The sequence below is a fragment of the Rhinopithecus roxellana genome, chromosome 15 (assembly GCF_007565055.1).
Source record: "Rhinopithecus roxellana isolate Shanxi Qingling chromosome 15, ASM756505v1, whole genome shotgun sequence".
NCBI classification, from domain to species: domain Eukaryota; kingdom Metazoa; phylum Chordata; class Mammalia; order Primates; family Cercopithecidae; genus Rhinopithecus; species Rhinopithecus roxellana.
In genome coordinates this window covers 48,578,028-48,600,821 of record NC_044563.1, presented here as the reverse complement: position 1 = coordinate 48,600,821, position 22,794 = coordinate 48,578,028, and the positions used below count along the sequence as shown (strand labels likewise).

The following is a 22,794-nucleotide window of genomic DNA, read 5'->3' as shown; positions in this document are numbered from 1 at the left end:
GCCATAAACCTTTAATTTGTTAAAAAACACACAATATCTGTAAAGTTCAGTAAAGCAAAGTGCAATTAAATGAAGTATGCCTGTAAGCCAAAATTATGATAATGTGCCAGGTATTAGATATGAATAAAATACTAACAGATCATGGAAAAGAGAGTAACTTCCTTTTTGGGGGCCTTTGAAGGAGGTTTCCCAGAGTAAGTGGGCCTTGAAAAATGAGGAGTTCTCCTGCTGAGAATTCCTAATAGGGAATTCATGTGCTCTCTGGGGAATGCTTCTGTTGATCTGTAGCATGATTGGGAGGAGTGGAGAGAAATCAGTCAGGAGAGGTAGGTCACATTAGGAAGGACCTCAAATATAATACAGATGAGGAAAAAATTCATATGAGATGGAAGAAAAACTGGAGAGCGGAGAGCCTGGAGCCCTGGAGAGTGATTAAGAGACTGTGCAGAAGGTCAGGCAGACGTGATAAAGAACAAGATCAGGCTGATGGTGCTCAGGAGAGAGAGGGGAGGGCAGGGGAACTGGAGACTATTTGGATATACTCCTTTGGTATCTCAGACTCATCTTGGATTGATCAGATTTGGACCTAGAAGCTGTCATCTGTGGCAAGTTTATTACATTGGATGGCTAATAAAACTGTATTGATTTTTTGCTTTGAAACAAGAAATACCCCTGCTAGGAGAAATGTCAATCTGATATGCCTGAAGGGAATGAGGAATAGAATTGCTTGGGTTGTCTCAACTGAAAACTGCTGTCTCAGGATGACAGGGGCTTGTGCTCAGACCTTTATTAGACTATAATTCTTTTCTGGATTTGGAGCCCTGACACTGACCTGGGTCAGACATTGGAGAGGATGCAGGGTTGGGGAGGGGTGGAACCAGAGGTGTGTGCAAGAATCATTGTGAAAGACAAAACCTGGAGTTAGTGTGGACACATAGTGATTCATTCATTTATCCATTCATCAAATCTATATGAGACTTTGCCCTGTGCCCAGCAAGGCACTGACTATTGGAGATGCAAAGCTCTTGTTTCCCAGGAGCACCTAGTCTAGGAACCGAGGGAGGAAAAGCTTGCAAAGGGGTTGGTTTGGCACTGTCAGATCTAGTCTTCAATAAAAGGGTGGATTGGAGTTTAAGATGTTTGTCCTTGGAACCCTCTTCTTCTCTCCTTTTCTCTATTCTACCCCTCCCCAGGCTTTCTCATGGTGGTGGATTTGTGTACCATTCTTATTCACAGCTGACCACTAGCTCAGCCCCATTAAAGCATCAGCTGATGATCAGAGAATTTCTAATAATAGCTTAAGGGATGATCCATCCTGAGCTTTCTTTTCCAATGTGTGTGAGAGAAAGCCCTGGCTTAGGCTCTGGTCCCAGCCTGACTGCTCACTAGCTTTCTGACTTTGGAAAAATCATTTAGCCTTTTCTGAGCCTCATTAATCATAATTCCTGCTCTGCCCTCCTCATGGGATGGTTGGAAGGCTCAACAGGATGTGGATGTCCTTTGAACATTGTTGAGTGCAGTACAAAAGCAAGAGCCTATAATTACTCCCTGTGCTCTCTGTTGCTCGGAGACAGATACCTAGATTATCATGTCAGGATCCTCACAATTCACAGGATGCCCATTTCTTTACCCCAGCTCTTAAGGGAATGAACATACCACACCTTGGTTCACCTCCTCTCAGTCAAAGGTAGTGAACTCTGAGACCAATGGGGTTGGACTTAGAAATCTTTAGTGCTATGTCAGTGGCAAAGTAAGAGTGGATAGATAGGCTTAGACCAAAGTAGGAGAGGTTAGGTTAAACACCGGGAAGAACAAACATGGTGTTTGGAATTAGGAGACACTGCACTCTGCAACTTTAGTATGTTTTAAGACCTGGGTGTCATCTTTTCTGACCAATTGTGTGACTCTGGGCAAGTTACCAAGGTCACTCAGATATCATTTACTAAGTTATCAAAGGTCTCTAAGTTTTATTCCTAAGGATTGCACTGAGCTAATATAGTGTTTACACTAAAATGTGAGCTGAGTTGAATCTCCTTTTCTGGAACTTATTCTGATATGAAAGATGGAGGCAGCTCAATTGGTATAATTTTGGGGGCAGGGGCATAAGTTAGGGAGTTAGAATCCTAGTATTCTGCAAAGCCCTCATGGAGAATTCACATTGCAGATTACATGAAAACTTGGTCAAAATCTAGTTAGTAATTGTAAACTGAACATAGCTGTTCAGTTGCTGAAATGCCATTATTTGTGTGCAGTTGGAGAAGGAGAAAAGGACATTTGTCAGGCTATGTGTAAGTATCTTGAACTCTTCCCTACAAAAACCTATAACAAAAATGAAATTTTACTTAATAGGCTAAAGGAAACTAGTAAGGAGTTAAAGAAGTCTGGCTTAAATAGGAGAAAGCTGCATTTACTTACCACTCATAAACATGTCTTCACAGGAGGGAAATGAAGGCTGCAGTTGATTATTCACATTAGAAGGAGAAGTTCCTGTCCTGTCTCTCATCAAGAAGACGTCCCAAGTGGAATGGTTTCTTGATGAGGAAGCCTTCCCCAAATTTCCTATGTGGAAACCTTCCCAAGTTGCAGTTGTTGAGTGACATTGACATGATTGTCAATGATGATGATGATGACGAAGATTACAATGATGGTGGGAATGTATACTATGTGCCAGGCCCTGTGCTAAGTACTTTACTGATTATCTCCCTGAGATGATGCATTACCACCACATGATGCATTATTAGCTTCAGTTTACAGGTGTAGAAACAGAGGTTGGTGAAGGTAAAAGCTTGCTCAAGCTTACCTTTCTAGTAAATGAACAGGCTGGGCACAGTGGCTCACACCTGTAATCCCAGCACTTTGGGAGGCCGAGACAGGTGGATCACGAGGTCAGGAGATTGAGACCATCCTGGCTAACACAGTGAAACCCCGTCTCTACTAAAAATACAAAAAGAAATTAGCCAGGCAGGGTGGTGGGCACCTGTAGTCCTAGCCACTCAGGAGGCTGAGGCAGGAGAATGGTGTGAGCCTGGGAGGCGGAGCTTGCAGTGAGCTGAGTATGTGCCATTGCACTCCAGCCCGGGTGACAGAGCAAAACTCCGTCTCAAAAAAAAAAAAAAAAAAAAAAGAAAGAAAGGAAGGAAAGAAAGAAAGAAAGAAAGAAAGAAAGAAAGAAAGAAAGAAAGAAAGAAAGAAAGAAAGAAGGAAAGAAAGAAAGAAAGAGATCCTTGAAGCCTAGTCTCTTAACAGTAGCTGGTTTCTAATGTGTGGTATTGGCGGTACTGGCAATGCATGATTGCCCTTTGTCTAGTGGGACAGGCAGCTGGACAAGTATCTGGACTTGAGTCTGCCTCTGACTGCTCTGCCTCTTGGTCATGCCTTATCCCCTCTCTGAGCCTCAGTTTCTTTCTATGTACAAATTTGGGGTTAAATTACATAACTTCTGAGATCTCTGAATACCATAGTACCATGGTAAATTATGAGAAGTGCCAGGATGCAGGCAGAACCCTGGATGGAAAGACATTCCCATGAGACAAGAAGATTAAAAGGAGTGACCTTAGAATGCAGATCATTCCTAGGCAAGCCCCGTGTCCAGGATCAGTAGAGAAAATATTTTATCTCTGTGAAAGAGAATGATTAATGTGCCCTAGGGTGCTGATTTTCTTAGGGACTGTGAATTAGCACCAGAAACCTGGGCAGCTGCAAGGTCAGACTCTCCAGGCTGTGCTTTAAACAGGAGGGAGACAGCAGCTATTGGATCTGTGTCAATCTGTGTGACTTTCCTAAGCTTTCAGCCCTGTCTGGAAAGGTGGGGACTTCATTCTCATCCACCATTTTAGGGCAGAGCACCTTAAGAACCTTACAAGTAGATGGGCTTAGATGGGCATGTTCATTGAGGTGTGTGTATATAGTAAGTGCTCAAGTTTTAAAAGCTGTCTTGTGAACAGCAAGGTGGTTTTAAGGAACCAACAATAACCCAAACAGATAACTTTTCTGTCGAATTTATTCCTCACCAGGGGTACCTGGAAAAGTAGGGTTGATTCTCCAGGACTGAAGCCGGGTGGGAAAGGTGTTTACCTCAGGACAGATGCCAATAAAGAAAGAGGGTTAATGATGCTGATTATAGCAACTACTCTTTTTAATCTCATTTGATACACAAAACTACCCTATGGGGTAGATATTATTAAGCTCATTAAGAAACAGAGGCTTTGGAGGTTAAGATGCTTATCCAAGGTGACAGCTTGTGAGTGGAATTTAAGTGCCGATCTGATTACCCCAAAGCCCCTACTCTTTCCATTCTGCTACACTGCTTATCCTATAAAAGCATTTCCAAGAGAGGGGCTGAGGACCACATTGGAGAAGTCATATTTGTCTGGAGAGTTGACCTTGGACCTCAAAAGAGAAGATACAGTCAGAAGGAATAGAGAAGTAAGTAGTAAAGGTGGGAATAAGCTGAGGGAGTCCAGGACTTTAGCTGTAAATAGGGACAGGAAACCCGGAACTCTGATAAAAGACCATATAAAGGGCTTATCACCTTGGTGCTGCTTGCCCAAGATGTAATAGTGTTTCTGCATTCAAGGTGAGCTATTGCTTTTTGGCTCTATATGAAGCTGCAACTTCCTTTGAGTTAATTCACCCTGGTTAGCTATGGCTTCATTTTAGTCCCAAGGTACATGTATCTCTTCTTTAGCAGTGGCTTTCCTCCCTCTGACTCTTCCTGTCCTCATCCTTCATCTGATCATCAAGATGAAATATAATCCTCCTGGAGAGTATGAGTGCATGCCTTCTTGAGATGTGTATAGGTTAATCACAAGAGACAGTGATTTCATCTCTCCTGGGCAGAGTTGACCTAGTTGGATAGACTCTCTCAGCCTGGTTTTCCATAGTTCATGATGCAAGGGTCAGGCATAAGTTTTGACATGAGAAAGCTCTGATTCAGAGAAAAGAATGCACAAATGTATAACCTATTCATCATTTCATCCACAAAAATAATTATATTCCTACCATGTACCTGATACCATGCTACTCCCTAAGATGGGTGGGGATTGGTAGAAAAAAGAACACAAAAAGGTGGAAGACTAGTCCATGCCAAGGAGAACCTTTCTACCTAGTTGAATATTTTAGTATAAGAAAAATGGGAAACATACATGAGGTTGAGATGATCAAATTTAATGACTAAGTGCTCATTCATTTGAAGTATCTTTATTAGATGTCTCTTATATGCCAAGTACTTTGCAAGGCACAAGGTAAACCAGTTATTCCCCAAAAGAAGCTTAGTTCTAGAAGGAGATGTTTACAAACAAGTGAAAAGGTCATTGTAAACCTTTGTTGGGTGTTTATTAAGTGATAAGCACCATACTGGATTTTGTCTTATAAGTTTTCCCTTTGATGTATTTATTGATACATAATATTATACACATTTGTGGTGTACATTTGAGTATTTGTTACAGAATATGTAATCGAGTCAGGGTATTAGGGTTATCCATCATTTCTATTTATTGGGAATATTTCAAGTCCTCTCACCAAGCTACTTTGAAACATGCAATACATTGTTGCTGATAACAGTCACCCTAATCTGCTATTGCACATTAGAACTTCTACTTAAAATGTTTTAATTTTTAATTTTTGTGGGTACATAAGAGATGTGTATATTTATGGGGTACATGAGATATTTTGATAGAGACATACCATGCATAATAATCACATCAGGATAAATGGGGTATCCATCTCCTCAAACATTTATCCTTTGTGTTACAAACAATCCAATTGTACTCTTTAGGTATTTTAAAATATACAACAAATTATTGTAGACTGCAGTTATCCTATTGTGCTATCAAATACTACATCTTATTCATTATATCTAACTGTGTATCTATATCCATTTACCATCCCCACTTCTCCCATCCACCACTACCCTTCCCTGCCTCTGGTAACTATCATCCTATTGTCTATCACCATGAGTTCAATTGTTTTAACTTTTTTTAGCTCCCACAAATAAGTGAGAACTTGCAAAGTTTCTGTGCCTGACTTATTTCACTTAATGTAATGATCTCCAGTTCTATCCATGTTGTTCCCAGTGACAGGATCTCATTCTTTTTATGGCTGAATACACTCCATTGTGTAGACGTATCACATTTTCCTTATATATTTGTCTATTGATGGACACTCAGGTTTCTTCCAAATCTTGGCCATTGTGAATAGTGCTGCAGCAAACATGGATGTGCAGATCTCTCTTTGATACACTGATTTCCTTTCTTTGGGATATATACCAAGCAGTGGGATTGTGGATCATTCGTAGTTCTATTTTTAGTGTTTTGAGGAACCTCTAAACTGCTCTCCATGGTGGTTGTAATAATTTACAGCCCCACCAGCTGTGTACAAGGATTCCCTTTCCTCTGCATCCTCACCAGCATTTGTTATTGCCTGTCTTTTGATATATCATTTTAACTGGGGTGAAATAATATCTTATTACAGTTTTTATTGCATTTATCTGATGATTCATGATGTTAAATACCTTTTCATATACCTGTTTGCCATTTGCATGTCTTTTGAGAAATGTCTATTCAGATCTTTTGCCCATTTTTAATCCAATTAGATTTTTCCCCAAGAATGTATATCTTCTATCTCTATCTAACCATATGTTTTTACCCCTCTTCATCTCTCACTCCCACACACACATCCTTTCCAGCCTCTGCTATCAGTCATTTTACTCTCTAACTCCATGAGATCAACTTTTTAGCTCACATATGAGTGAGACTATGTGATGTTTGTGTTTCCGTGCCTGGCTCATTTCGTTTGACATAATGACCTCTAGTTTCCTCCATGTTGCGCAACTAACAGGATTTCATCCATTTCTATAGCTTAATAGTATTCCATTGTGTATGAATGCCACATTTTCTTTATCCATTCATCTGTAGATGGACTCCATATCTTTCCTTTTTTTTTCTTTGTTTCAAGTTTTAATCAAAGCTTTTACGTAAGATTACGTTATTCCTGCATCTTCTCAATTGTTTCTTCCTTGTATTTGCCCTTTTCCTTTCCTACTTGACGAGATTTGGCTTTCCGTTCAAGGATCTTTTTGTGGTCTTTGTCCAGTTTTAGCCTAGTGATAACCGCCTTGCTGGGGTGAATGCCTACGTGGACAGTTGTGCCATTAGCCTTTTCCCGCTGCACCCGTTCAATGTAGATAACATATTTTTTCCTGTAAACCTGGACTACTTTGCCAATTTGCTGACCTTTATAGTGTCCTCCTACAACCTGAACTTCATCATCCTTTCAGATGGGCATGGATTGCACATTGTACTTCTGTCTCAGCTCTTTGGAAAGAGGGGAAGACATAATCTTCCTGCGAATGTGGGAAGGTGCATTGAAATGCCTTTTGTGATTCTTGCTTCGGTCGGAAGTCACAAAGGGATTAAACTTCATTTTGGCCGCTCCTGCTTCGGTGATGGCTGCGAAAGGGCCTTTCCTCTTGTAAATAGTGCTGCAATAAACATGTGAGTGCAGGTATCCCTTTGATGTACTGATTTATCTTCCTTTGGGTAAATACCTAGTAGTGGGATTACTGGATCATATGGCAGCTCCATTTTTAGTGTTTTGAGAAATCTCCATACTGTTTTCCACAGTGGCTATACTAATTTGCATTCTCAAGAATAGTGTGTAAGTTCCCTTTTATCTGAATCCTCTCCAGTGTCTGCTTCTTGTTTTTTTAACTAATAGCCACTTTAACTGGGGTAAGATGGTATCTCATTGTAGTTTTGATTTGCATTTACCTGATGATTACTAATGGTAATCATTTTTAAATATACCTATTGATCATTTGTGTGTCTACTTTTGAGAAATGTCTATTCATGTCCTTTGCTCATGTCTAAATGGGATTATTTCATTTTCTTATTGAGTTTTTTTGTATGTTTTGGATATTCCTTGCTGAATGGTTTGTAAATATTTTCTCCCATTCAACAGATTGTCTCTTCAGTGTGTTGATTCTTTTGCTGTGCAGAAGCTTTGTGTTTAATGTAGTCCCATTTGTCTATTTTTGTTTTGGTTGTCTGTGCTTTTGAGGTCTTAGCCATAAATCTTTACCTAGATCAATGTCCTGAAGTGTTTTTCCTATGTTTTCTTCTAGTGGTTTTATAATTTGGGGACTTATATTTAAGTCTTTAATTTCTCTTGTGTTGATTTTTGTGTATGGTAAGAGACAGGAATCTAGTTTCATTCTTTTGCATACGGATATTTATTTTTCCCAGCACCATTTATTGAAGAGGATATTCTTTCCCCAATGTATGTTCTTGGTGACTTTGCTGAAAATCAAAGTAAATATGTAAATATGTAGGTTTATTTTAAGAATCTCTATTCTGTTCTACTAGTCTGTGGGTTTTATACTAATATCACACTGTTTTGGTTGCTATAGCCTTGTAATATATTTTGAAGTCAGGCAGTATGATACCTCCAGCTTTGTTCTTCCTCCTCTAGATTGCTTTGGCCATTTGGACTCTTTTTTGGTTCCACATGAATTTAGGATTTTTAAAAATAAGTCTCTGAAAAATGATGTTGGTATTTTGATAGGGATGGCATTGAATCTGTAGGTTGCTTTGGGCAGAATGGTCATCATTTTAACTATATTAATTCTGATCATTGGGCATGGGATTTATTCCCATTTGTTTGTGTCCTTTTCAACTTCTCTTATCAGCAATTTGTAGTTTTTCTTGTAGAGATCTTTCACCTCCTTGGTTAACTTTATTTTTAGGTATGTTAATTTTTTTGTAGTTATTGTAAATGGGTTGGCTTTCTTAATTTCTTTCTCAACTAGTTCGTTATTGGTGTATAGAAATGCTGATTTTTCTATGTTGATTTCATATCCTGCAACTTTACTGAATTTATTTATCAGATCTAAAAAAGCTTTTTTTTTGGTGAAATCTTTAGGTTGTTCTAAATGTAAGATCATATTATCAGCAAAGAGGGGCAATTTGACCTCGTCTTTTCCAATTTGGATACATTTTAGTTCCTTCTCTTGCCTGATTGCTCTGGCTAGGACTTCAGTAATAACTTGAATAGGAATGGTGAAAGTGGGCGTCTTTATCTTTTTCCAGTTCTTAGAGGCTTTTAGCTTTTCCCTGTTTGGTATGATGTTAGCTGAGATTTTGTTGTGTATAGCCTTTATTATGTTGAGGTACATTCCTTCTACGCCTAGTTTGTTAAGAGTTTTTTTTAACAATGAAGGGATTTTGAATTTTATCAAATGCTTTTTCTGCATCTATTGAGATGATCATATGGTTTTTGTCCTTCACTCTGTTGATGTGATATATTATGTTTATTGATTTGCATATTTTAAATCATCCCTGCATCCCTGGGATAAATCCCTCTTGATTGCTCTATATTATTTTTTGATGTGCTGTTGAATTCAGTTTGGTAGTATTTTGAGGATATTTACAACTATATTCATCAGGAAGATTGGCCTGCAGCTTTCTTTCTTTCTTGTGTCTTTGTCTGGTTTTGGTATCAGTGTAACGCTGGTAGAATGAGTTAGAAAGAATTCCCTCCTTTTAAATTTTTTGGAATAGTTTGAGGAGAACAGGTATTAGTTCTTCCTTGAAAGTATGGTAGAATTTGGCAGTGAAGCCATCTGGTACTGGACTTTTCTTTGTTGGAGACTTTTTATTACTGCTTTATTCTCATTACTTGTTATTGGTCTGTTCAGGTTTTCTGTTTCTTCCTGATTCAATATTGGTAGGTTGTGTATGCACAGAATTTTTTCCATTTCCTCTTGGTTTTCCCATTTGTTAGTGTATAGTTATTCACAATAGTTTCTGATGATCTTTCGTATTTCTGTGATGTCAGTTGTAATGTCTCCTTTTTCATTTCGGATTTTGTTTATGTAGTTATTCTGTTTTTCTTGATTAGTCTAGCAAGTGGTTTATCAATTTTGTTCATCTTTTCAATTTTTCATCTCATTGATCCTTTGTAGTTTTTCATTGATCATTTGTAATTTTTTAAAAGTCTCTGTTTTGTTTAGTTCTGCTCTGATCTTTACTATTTATTTCATTCTGCTAATTTTTGGTTTAGTTTGTTCTTACTTTTCTAGTTCCTTGAGGTGCACCAGATTGTTCATCTGAAATCTTTCTTTTTTTGATGTAAGCCCTTATTGCTATAGTATTTCCTCTTAGCACTGGTTTTGCTAGATCTTACAGGTTCTGGTATGTTATGTTTTGATATTCATTTCTTTCAAAATTTTTTTGATTTACTCTTTAATTTCTTCCTTGGTCTAATTCAGGAGCATGTTGTTCAGTTTCCATGTATGTGTACAGTTTCCAAAGTCTTCTTGTTACTGATTTCTAGCTTTGTCTGTTGTGGTCTGAGGAGGTATTTGATATGATTTTGATATTAAAATTTTGAGACTTATTTTGTATCCTATCGTATGGTCTATCCTGGAGAATGTTTCATGTGCTGATGAGAAGAATCTACATTCTGTAGCTGTTAGATGAAATGTTCTGTATATGTTTGTTAGGTCCATTTGGTCTAAAGTGCAGTTTAAATCCAATGTTTCCTTCTTATTTTTACTTTTTACTTTGCTTAATACAGTGTAACCAGTATTTGTTAAATTTCTGTCTATAAGATCTGTTTAATGCTGAGAATGAGGTGTTAAGTCTTGAAATGTTATTGTATTGGAGTCTATTTCTCCCTTTAAATCTAGTAATATTTGCTTTATACATATGGGTGCTCCCATGCTGGGTGCATAAATAAGTCTATGTTTAAAGTTATTATATCATCTTCCTTAATTGATCCCTTTATGTGTCTCTTTGTCATGCTTTTTAAGTTAAAGTCTGTTTTATCTGATAAAAGTATAGCTACTCCCACTTGCTTTTGATCCATTTGCATGGAATGTCTTTTTCCATCCCTTTACTTTCAGTCATATGTGTCTTTACAAGTGAGATGTTTCTTGTAACCAGTAAATCACTGGGCCATTTTTTTTAAATCAAATTCATTCACCCAGTCTATATCTTTAAGTGAAAAACTTAATCCATTTACATTTAAGGTTATTATTGATCGGTGCCTTCTGGGACTCCAGAAATTCTAATATTTGGTCACATTATGGTGTCCCATATGTTATTTAGGCTTTGCTCATTCTTTTTTTTTTTTTATCTGTGTTACTGCAAAAGACCTGTTTTCAAGTTCTGAGACATTTTCTTCTTGTTGTTCTAGTCTATTGTTGAATTTTTCAAATGTTGAAATTTAAAAAATCCAACGTTTTGAATTATTTTTATAGGATTTTGTAAATTTCTTTTTCATTGGTATCTGTTGCTGGAGAATTATTGTGTTCCTTTGCAGGGGTCATATTTTCTTATTTTTTCATATTTCCTGTTTTTACATTGATGTCTGCACATCTGGTGTAACAGTTGCTTCTTTCAATTTTTTGAATTTACTTTTGTAGGGGAAGACTTTTTCCTGAAGACATATCTATGGTATTGTTTAGACAGGGCACTTTGGCTTTGATACTGAATGCACATAGTAGTCTAGTCTTTGTGCATTCTTCGTGTGAGTTCTTTGGCTGTAAATAGTGTCAGTGGTATCTGTGATTTCCTCGGCAACTTAGGGTGTGGTTATTGGTGGAGGCTGTGATGAAGTTTTGCTGAGGACTGGAACAATGAGAGGGCCAGTTTTTGGGCCCCAGTGGTGGCAGTAGTAGGCTGAGCATTCTCGTCCTTGGGCTCCTGAGAGGCATATGCTGGCCCTGGTGTCAGCAGGTCTAAGTGGGCTGATTCTTGGGCATCCGAGTGGCTTGCTCAGATGCTGCATAGGGTCAGCAGTGAGTTGGATGAGTGGATGGGTTCCTGGGCTCATGGGCAACAGGTGTGGTGTGAGTGATGGCACTAGCAGTGGCAAGAAAACCCTCTGTGTCTCGAGTGATGTGTGCTGGTGATAGCAGTGGCTGTCATAGACTAGACAGGCCACTCTGCAGGCCTGCAAGTCGTGTATGCAAGTAGGTGCCAGCTGTGGTGGTAGCAGCAGGGTGGGTGGACCCAACTTTAGGCCCCCAGCAGGAGTGCTCAGGTGCCATTGGTGATGGATTAGGTGATCCTCAGGTCCCCAGACTACGTGCTCTGACATGAGTGGGTGGATGTAGGCAAAGCCAGGCTGGGGGACTCTCTCTGGGTACACTAAAATATGTGATGGCTCCACTATTGGAGGCCATAGAGTGACTGCCTATGGCTTGCACCTTGGCCCAGGTGGCAGCAGCCAGCCATGGCAGTGATACAGGTGGGTAATGTCAGTGGAGCTCCAGGAATGTGGCGATGCAGGTGCTGTTGAGCCTCAGGGCAGTGTGTGGTCTGTTGGTGGTTGGGCTTTCAAAATGGCACCATGTTATACCTGTTTATGACTCAGGGTGTTTGGGGGGCCAAGCATGAGCTCCCACTCTGGAGCAGTGCCTTTGTGTGCTCCCTAGGCAGCTCTCTATATCAGTTTTAGGGCCACAAAGGTTAAGGGGTTCTCCTGTGGCTAGGATTGCAGTAGTCCACAGTGGAAATGTGAACCACCGGAGGGTCTTTCAGTTACTCTTTCCCCACACTGGGGAGTCTCTCCAGGCTTCCAGCCAGTCTCGCCTAAGCAGGCCACCTTACTTCCCTTTCTGCCTTGCTTTAGGTATTTCCTGTCATGCCTCAATTGAATTCCAGTGTTTTCTCTTGGACAATATATTTGAAGTGTGATGATCTACTCACTATTTTGGTTCTTTTTGGAGGAAGCCAAGTACAATATGCCTCTAGTCGGCTATCTTGAAGCCCCTCTTGGGCTTTGTCTTTTGAACTGAGGGTAAAAAGATGAATAAAGACAAAAACATAATCCTTTAACAAGATCACATACAAATGGTGATGACAACCATGTAAGCATATTTTAATGTCCATATGAAATGTGATCAATAGAAGTGTAAGCCAAATACTAAAGAAACTCAGAAAAAAGAGAATGTAAGTCTGTATTATAGGAAGTGTGGGTGGAAGGTGGGCATGGCCAGGGAAGAAGGAAAATTTGGAATGTGATGATGGAGGAGTGAACATTTTCCAGAAGAGCAAGACATTACTAGTAGAGGGAGCAGCACTTGAATTGTCACAGGGCATTTGGAGCCTGCAAGTAGGTGTCTAGGTTTGGGGTAAATAAGATGCAGTGATAAGAGATGAAGCTGGGTAAGTGATCAGGGGTTAGATCATGAAAAGCCTTGTGGGCCATGCCTTATGGAAGTTAAATTTTATTTAGTAAACAGTGGAGGGTAACTGAAGCATTTTCAGAGAGAAATCAATTTAATGGTTTTGAAATTTAACAGGAAGGTGAGAGTTGAGGCAGGAGGAACTATTAGGAGGCTATTTTAACAATTCAGGTAAGAGACAATGGTTTTTCAGTAGGCATAGGGAAGAAAAGGAAGGAATGAAGTCTAGAAATATTTGGGAATTCATATTTTCAGTACTTGGGTATGCAAGGTGAGGGAGGAGAAAGGATCTAGAAGAGTTTATGTTTTTTACTTGGGCATTTGTGTACAAGATACTGCCATTTACTGAGATTTGGAAAATGGAAAATGTGATAGTTAATTTCATGTATCAACTTGGCTAGGCTATCATATCCAGTTGTTTGGTCAAATGCCTATCTGGATGTTGCTGTGAAGGTATTTTTTAGAGGTGATTAATATTTAAGTCAGTAGACTGTGAGTATAACAGATTACCCTCCATAATGGGAGTGGGCCTCATCTAATCAGTTGCAGGCATTAAGAGAAGACAGAGGTCCCACAAGGCAGAAGAAATTCTGCCCCCACACTGCCTTCAAGCTCAAGAATATGACATCAACTCTTCCCTCAGTCTCCAGCCCGCTGGCCTGTCTTGGAGGTATCAGACTTGCCAGTCCCCACAATCATGTGAGCCAATTCCTTAAAATGAATCTATGTACGCACCCTATTGGTTCTGTTTCTCTGGAGAATCTTGACTAACACAGGAGGATTTCTTTTTGTTCAGGTTTGTAGTTGATAATTGCTTTGCTAAACACAAATATACCCGAAGGACATTATGTTAAGTGAAGTAAATCAAGTGCAGAAAGATAAATGCCACATCTTCTCCTTCATGTGTGGGTGATAGGGTTTGGCCGTGTCCCCACTCAAATCTCATCTTGAAGTATAGTCTCCATGATCCCCATGTGTCAAGGAAGGGACCCAGTGTGAGGTGACTGGATCATAGAGGCAGTTTCCCCCCTGCTGTTTTCATGATAGTGAGTTCTTATGAGATCTGATGGTTTAAGTGGTTGACAGTTCCTCCTTCACACACCCTCTCTCTCTGTCCTGCTGCCTTGTGAAGAAGGTTCCTCCTTCCTCTTCTGCCATGATTGTAAGTTTCCTGAGGCCTCCCCAGCCGTGTGGGCATGTGGGTCAATTAAACTTCTTTCCTTGATAAATTACCCAGTTTCAGGAAGTTCTTTATAGCAGTGTGAAAATGGACTAATACAGTGGGACCCCCCTCCCAAAAAAAAGGAGAAGGAGAGACACCCTGTAGAAGTAAAGAGTAGAATTCTGGTTGTGAGAGCATAAGAAATGTTGGAGAAAGAAAGATAAGTAAAGGTACCTTAATGGATACAAAAAACACAGCTAGAGAGAGTGGGATGTCCAGCTTCCAAATGGGAATCTTCGTAGCACCAGTGACAAAAAAGAGAATTAAATACAGGTGATGTTGAGAAAGGCAAGAAGACTTTTGTTGAGAAGTGTGTCCAGTGCCACACCATAGAAAAGGGAGGCTAGCACAAGACTGGGTCAAATATCCACGGTATCTTTGGGCAGAAGACAGGTCAGGATGCTGGATTCTCTTACACAGATGCCAATAAGAATAAAGGCACCACCTAGGGAGAGGATGTACTCGCTGATGGAGTATTTGGAGAATACCAAGAAGTATATCCCTGGAACAAAAGTGAGCTTCAGCAGCATTAAGAAGAAAGGCAGAAAGGGTAGGCTTGATAGCTTATCTCAAAAAAGCTACTAAGGAGTAAGAATTGGCCACTGCCTTATTTATTACAAAACAGAAATGTCTCATAACTTTTTTATGTATGTTAATATTTGATTTCATAAACCAGAATTCATATCATGAATGACAGAATATTTTTTGTTGAGCAGTCCTGGTTTAACTAAGACTGACTTGTGGTTAAATGAATATGCTTGCCTTTTTAAATGTTACAAGTAATTCTTTTTTTTTTTTTTTTTCTTTTTGAGACGGAGTCTCGCTCTGCCGCCCAGGCTGGAGTGCAGTGGCCCGATCTCAGCTCACTGCAAGCTCCGCCTCCCAGGTTCACGCCATTCTCCTGCCTCAGCCTCCCAAGTAGCTGGGACTACAGGCGCCCGCCACCTCGCCCGGCTAGTTTTTTGTATTTTTAGTAGAGACGGGGTTTCACCATGTTAGCCAGGATGGTCTCGATCTCCTGACCTCGTGATCCGCCCGTCTCGGCCTCCCAAAGTGCTGGGATTACAGGCTTGAGCCACCGCGCCCGGTCAAGTAATTCTAATTCAGTAAATGCTGTCATGGTTTTCCACTTCTAAAGAGAAGACTGAACTTCATTAGTAATGTTCACATTTTCACAAAGATGGTGAATGCCATCTTAAAATCTATTGGAAATTAGTTTTATATTTAGATTTATGTAACTGGTTATATGAATATATTTAAATACTGAGGAAATTCCTTCACTATCTCAGAACCAAGCAAGATTCATCTGTGCTTTGTGTTCATTTGCCTTTTAAAGGCAAGGGCTGAAGATAAGGTAGCAATGTCTACTTTACATTTTTGGTCTTAACTATGCCAGTCCAATTAGAACTCCCTGTATCTAAAATGGTTTCTTTTACTCATTGAAAGGTATTTTAGTGTGGTTTATGTGTAGTATTAAATAAAGAATATTTAACACTTAAAAAGTTATAGCTAGATAGGAGAAATAAGTTCTAATGTTTTGTAGCACAGTACAGGGTGACTATGGTTAACAATTTAGTGCATACTTTCAAAAAGCTGGAAGAGAGGATTTTGAATGTTCACAACACAAAGACATGATAAATGAGGTGATAAATATGCTAATTACCTTGATTTGGTCATTACACATTTATTGAAATATCACTCTGTATCTCATAAATATGTATGCTTATCTTGTGCCAATTAAAAATAAAAGATAAAAAACAGAAATGGTTTGCTGAAGCAAAGGCTCAGGATTTTTAAAAGAGAAAATGACGGCTTATTTTTGTTTATGCCAGGGAGTGCTGTGGTTCAATATCAATGTTGTTTATTTATTCCTTTGAATTGTTGGACAATGTCCCTTCTAGGCTTCTGTTGTTGTATGTTAGAGAATGTGGGATATCTGAATGTGTAATTCTCACTAGTAATGAAATGCACCATACACTAGAACTTACTATTAGTTTAATGAAGCTAGAGTTGTTGTTGGCTGGTTTCTTTAGAATTTATATAGATGATTTGTACTTGTAAGGAAGTGCTAGAGATGCTTCTCAGAAATATGCAGCACTTGAGTTCAAGACTAGCACTTCAATTTCACCTATGGAAAGAGAAGTGTGTACTTCGGTGAGTCATAGGAGGTAGTAGGATGTATGAGATTCTCCTACAAAGCTGCAATTGGAAAGGTCTGGAACAAGGAGAACTTTGCATGATTTCTTGAAGCTTTACTATTTCTTTATTCACTTCATTTCCTGAAGAGCAAAGCTTTGGCATCAAACAAATATTGGTTCTCCACCAACTATATTTGTGCCTTTGGGCAGGTAAATTCATTTCTCTGGGCCTTAGTTGCAATATCTGTAAAACATACCACTTGGGGTTTTTCAAAGATTCATTAAGATGTTATTTATAAAGTGCCCTGTCCAGGGCCTGGTGCAGAGTTGGCTCTCAAGTAATGGAAGCTATTTTTATTATTCTTTAAATTTATTTGTTTCCTTGTAGGCTTTCAAATTCTGGATCTCCTAGGATAGTTACATATGCGCTGTCTGTTGGAACTTGTAGAATTTTCTCCTGTCCAAAGTGGAGTTGCAGATTCTCAACCCCTGGATTCTCTCAAGAATGAAGGGAACTGACAGGAAGTAGACATATCTTCATGAATAAATGATTCTAGGTGAGGAATAAACCTTATTTTATGAGGAACAAAAGTATACCAGGAAGCGTATCTCCCTCATTTCTCCTTTATCCAGTCAGCTGTATTCATTCTCCAAACCCAGGTCACTACCATCTTCTAAAGGTCTTTATTGTCCTCACCAGCCCTTCCCTGAATTTCAGTGCCATCCTCAGTACTCCTGAGAGACATCTCCAGGGATCAGTGTCATGTTGTATTTTATGACTGGTGGCCCTGGAGTTATTTTATAGGTGGCCCTACTTGACAATGGAAGGTAGCTTTACATGACATAAACAATCCGTTCTCATCTTTGTATTCCTGTCTAATGGGGAGCTCTTTAAATGGAAAGGAATACATTCAGTGTTTTTATCCTCTAGTGCTTAACACAGTGCCTGGAACATTGTCTATGGAAAGCATGAATGATGGATGAATGAATGAAAATTTGCAGTGAGATACATTCAGGACTATGTAATAAATATTCTTTTTCATCATTCACTGTTCTCTATCACATCTGCATCTCCTCCAAGTACTGCTGATGGCACTATAATCTAAATGTAAAATTTATCTCAGAGTTCTGCAAGTCCATCCCCAGGCTCTGCCCATCACAGTCAGATTCAATAAGGCAACTTTCTGTGTGCATAAGTAGGATGAGGTAGGGGGGCAGAGTAGAAATGTGATTAGTTTTTAATGAGGCTAATCATTCTGAATATCAAGTTGGTTTGCATTCTCATTAGCAGTTTTCATAAATTGTTTGAAATGCTTTCTCATAAAGTCAGGATTGCAAACTTAGAGATGAATCACTTCTACCTTGGCTTCCTGTTGAGTGGAGATCATTAATTGCATCCGTTCTCATCAGAGCTCCCCATGCAACTGCAGCCTTTATTTCTAGAACACTATCTGTTGCCAGCTCCTATCTGAACCCATTCTACTTTAGTCTCATCAGGGAATATGAAGTTAAATCTAGGGCAAAGAGAAGGGAAAACCTAGAAAACCGAGTCAAGAGTCCTGTTGGACACAGTTTCAAAACCCCAACTTTGGAAAGAAGTCATTGTAGGAGATCTACAACAGCCTTCTGGTTATAAAACCTGTAACTCCTTCTCTTACCCCACTGGCTCTTACTAGCCACAAGTAGGAACCCTACCTGCAGAAGCTTTAGCAAGCATTTGTGCCAGTGTACTGCCAAAGTGCCACCCACGCTATCACCTTTAAATTGGGCCCCTACCCACCCAGAGAGGAGCCACCATTCAGAATGTATCTTTATGATTCCTTTACTTTTAGTTACTGATAAAATGCATGCATTCCTAAGCGGTATCATGTTAAGTTTGTTAGAATCTAAACTTAATGTAACATGTATCATGCTGAATTTTTTTTTGACTTGCTTTCTTTCATTCAACCTGCTTTTGAGATTCATTCACGTTGATATATGTAACTGTAAATCATTCATTTTCTTAGCTAGTGGAATCCCAATCCCACTGTTCGGTTATACAGGCCCTCAAGTCTTTTTTTTTTTTTTTTTTTTTTTTTTTTTTTTTGAGATGGAGTCTTGCTCTGTTGCCAGGCTGGAGTGCAGTGGTGCAATCTCGGCTCACTGCCAACCTCTGCCTCCCGGGTTCAAGTGATTCTCCTGCCTCAGCCTCCCAAGTAGGTGGGACTACAGGCACATGCCACCACGCCCAGCCAATTTTTGTGTTGTTAGTAGAGAAGGGATTTCACCAAGTTGGCCAGGATGGTCTCCTGACCTCATGATCTGTCTGCCTTGGCCTCCCAGAGTGCTGGGACTATAGGCGTGAGCCATGGCACCTGGCTATAGCCCTCAAGTCTTTAATCCAAATTCCTGGGGCCAGATGTGTTTACAAATAAAGACTTTTTTGCTTGTTTCCATAAAGGTAATAGGATACTTATTCCATCAATAACATGGCACTCCCAGTAGGGTCTGGAGAAGCATTTTCTGATTAAATACATAAATATTCCTCCTTAAAATATAGAAAATATTCACACTAAATGGAATAATAAAGACACTAAATAACCTCATGTTAGCTCATGTTGGGCTTTGCTGCCAAATGAGTTATAAAATCACTTTTAGCTTTCAGAGTTTAGGAACTGTGAGCCTATTTAATGATTATTTTTCTATTCTGTCTTTGATGGAGATATTTAGTTGACTTCCAGTTTTTCATTATTACAAGTAATGTTACTAAAACCATCCATATATGCCTGTCCCCCTCCAGGAGGCTCTTTGAAGGCTGGGACTGGGTCTTATTCATCTTGGTATCTTCATGGCCTAGCACCCAGCCTCAGTAAATATGTTTTGAATGAATTAATAAGTGCTTACTTTTCCCTTCTTGAAAATTATAGATCTCTATTTCAACCACAAAAATTAGTCCAAAGATAGAAGCTCAATTCACCAATACCTTTAAAAAACTACCGCAATAAATCACATAAACAAAATCCCCAAGCAACTCTAGTAGAAATTACCTCTATTGTTCATTAGATAGATTGCCTTCAGGTGTCTCTCTGTTATAACAGTGAGGCCTTTCAAAGGACATTCTATTACTTTTTAAGTATAATGTTAATATAAATCAGGTACTGCCAACTCCCCTCCACACTCACCTTGGCTTCAGGGGCTATTTGAAGAGTCAAATACAGACCAAGAGATGGGGAAGTGGAGAAGTAGCCTCTGAATTTATTGGACAAAATCCTACACTCCATCAATCACAATCTCTACCTGCAGTTCAGATGGCTCAAGAGCCTTTGCTGAATGCAGTTCCATTCCCACTCAGAGGCCCAGTGAAAGAGACCAGCTACAAAAGCAAATGTCACGTGGTCTTAGCTTTAGGGATGGGCATGGCATACCCTTTCTCATTCCTGGACACAGGCGTTTTTTTCTCTTTGCAGGATTTGTTCTTAACATTTTTGCCTAAAGGTTAAGACTATTCATCCATCTCTAAATAGGACATTGCCACTGCTTTAAGGGTTTTTTTTTTTTTTTTTTTTTTTTTTTTTTTTTTTTAATAATTATACAAAGTCAAAAGAAAATGATAATGTCTGGGGCTGTAGTGAACTGGATGTTTCAAGTTGCTGAGAAGGTTGCATCACTATGCATTCATTGGACATCATTTCATTCAACAAACACCCTGTATATTAAGGCTTTGCTGGGTGCTGAGGATGTTAAAGGCAAATGAGACAGAGTCCCTTTTATAGTTAATTTTATGCATCAACTTGTCTGGACCACAGTGCCCAGATGTTTAGTCAAACATTATTCTGGATGTTTCTCTGAGAGTGTTTTTTGATGAGACTTACATTTAAATCAGTGGACTTTCAGTAAAGTAGATTGCCCTTCATGATGTGGGTGAACGCTATCCAATAAACTGAAAGCCTGAATAGAACAAAAGACTGACCTTTCTAGCAAGAGGGAGTTCTGCCAGCAGGCGTCCTTTGGATTTGAGCTGCAACTCTTTTCTGAATCTCCAGCTTTCCAGCCTCCCCAGTCAGATACTGGACTCATTAGGTCTCTACAATTGTGTGAGCCAGTTCCTAAAATGAATCACTATACACACACATTTAATACACATTTTTTTGGTTCTGTTTCTCTGGAGACTCTAATACAGTTCCTGTTCTCAAGTACCTCAGTGTCTCTTAAAACAGACATGCAAACAAGCCATTTTAATCCAGTGTGAAGATTGCTCTTAAGGATCATCTGTACAGGAGGAAGTGGCACAAAATAGAAATTCAGAGTGTGTCATTGGAAGAACATGCTCAGAAGTTAAGAGAAAGCAACAATAGACTTTCTGTATATGCACCAGTGGACAGGCTCTCCTTAGGGACAAGGACTGGAATGGGCCTCTTTCTGCACTAGAATCCAGAAAACAAGGCAAACAAACACTGCGGCAACACTCATGTCAAACCCAGATGAAACTGGCCTGCTTTAGAGAATTTGAGAGCTGGAGGGAGCTTCAAGTACAGGAGTGGGTTTCCCGTAAACATCCATGACTAGGATAGCCTTCTCTATGTGGCACTCCAGGGCTGAATCTCAGTTTGAATATTTGTTAAAAAGCACCAACATTTAGTACACTTGCTCATTGTGTTGAATGCACTGGTGCTTGGAAGCAAGGGTTTATTCTTATGACTATGATTACATAATATAAAAAAATGGCCTTAAAGAAAGAAGCAAGAACCAGTAGTTCATTAAGATACAGAGTCAGTAGATAATTCTGCCTCACTTTCTGAAAGAAGTTTCGGAGAAAAAGCTAAAAATAGACACTGAGAATGAAATGATAGAAATGTGAATCAAAACGTCCATACCTCTAGACTAGAGATTGATTTGGACTGAAAGAAGACACACTTAACCTAATTGTGATGCAGTAACTGTAATTAGGTTAAGGGAAATGTAGAGTGTTAACATTTCAACTACACCTAGATCTGTATCAGTTTTCCAAGTGGAGATGTTGGGTAGAGGGTGGACATTGCTTTGAGAATCTTATCCATCATAAGGATAGGTGATAAGATGGCGTGGAGGCTGGAAGGAGGATTTGTCTTAGGTTGGACCCTTTTGAGCTCCTTTCCCACCACTTGGATGCCTGTTAGCTCCCCCAAATGCTTATATTTACCTCCTGTCTGAAGGCTTTCCCTTTCTTTGTCTTGCTTGACTTTCATCTGTGGCCTACGGCAATAATCACCCATCAACTCCAGCAACACCCCTAGAAACCTGTCTCAGATCCAATGCCTGCACTCTGACAGAAGCAATTTTTAATGACATTTCAAAGTAAATCAAATGGAGCTTGTATCAGCAACATTACATTATTATACCTTGTGTAGTCATGTTTTCAGAGCCTGTGGCATATGGAAAGGCCTTTGCTTGGTAAACTACATCCAATCAAAAATGTCAAGATGTCAAGAAGAAAATTCAATTTGCCTTCAGCATTCAGTGAAAATGGCATCTATCATGCCTACAACACATGTATGGAAGTTCAAACTGCACAGAGTTTATGCTGATCTCGGAGTAACTCTGTGTGTGTCCACATATGTGTGCATGTGTGTGTTGGTGAGGTCAAAAATGACTCTGGTACATCACCACCAACCTCTTCTCATCAGGGCATCATGGGTTAAGATAAAGTATTGGCAATCCAGTACGAGTTTATTTTATCTATGTGAAGATTAAGACTTGATGACAGAGAGTTTTGCAACTAACTGGCTGTTTGCTCTTAAGTCAGTTAATCTCTTGGAGTGTCTAGGTCCTCATCTTTAAAGTGGGATACAGGAATTGCGTACCTCACATGGTTTTTGTGAGGATGAAAAAGATAACACTTGTGACAGCACCTAGTCTAGCATTCAAAGATCATAACTGGGCCATTGATGCCCTCACCTTGTCTTGCACTCTTCCCCTAAGCAACCCCTTTGCTCCATCCAAGCTGGTGGGCCATGACACCTCCTACCTGCCATGCTGTTGCTCACCTTGTTTTCTCTTCCTAGAATGCTCTTGTTTTTTCTGAATGTACGAGGAATATGAAAATCTCCAAACCCAGCTTGAATCTATCGTCTTCATGAAGCCTTCTTGAACTATGTTAACTTTGATGATTGCTCTTCTTTTGAACTCATATGAACTTCTGTAACACCTTAAGTACTTAAGTATTTAACACAAGCCTCTTGGACTGCTTAACATTTTATGTGTGTGACAAAGATGATAATATTTTA

General features: G+C 39.4%; 2 pseudogenes; one reads left to right on the top strand and one right to left on the bottom strand.

The window, feature by feature from the left end:
• Window positions 1–6,984: 6,984 nt before the first annotated feature.
• LOC115893658 lies at window positions 6,985–7,428 on the bottom strand (annotated as a pseudogene).
• Window positions 7,429–7,444: 16 nt separating this feature from the next.
• On the top strand, window positions 7,445–15,006 carry LOC115893630 (annotated as a pseudogene).
• Window positions 15,007–22,794: the final 7,788 nt, after the last annotated feature.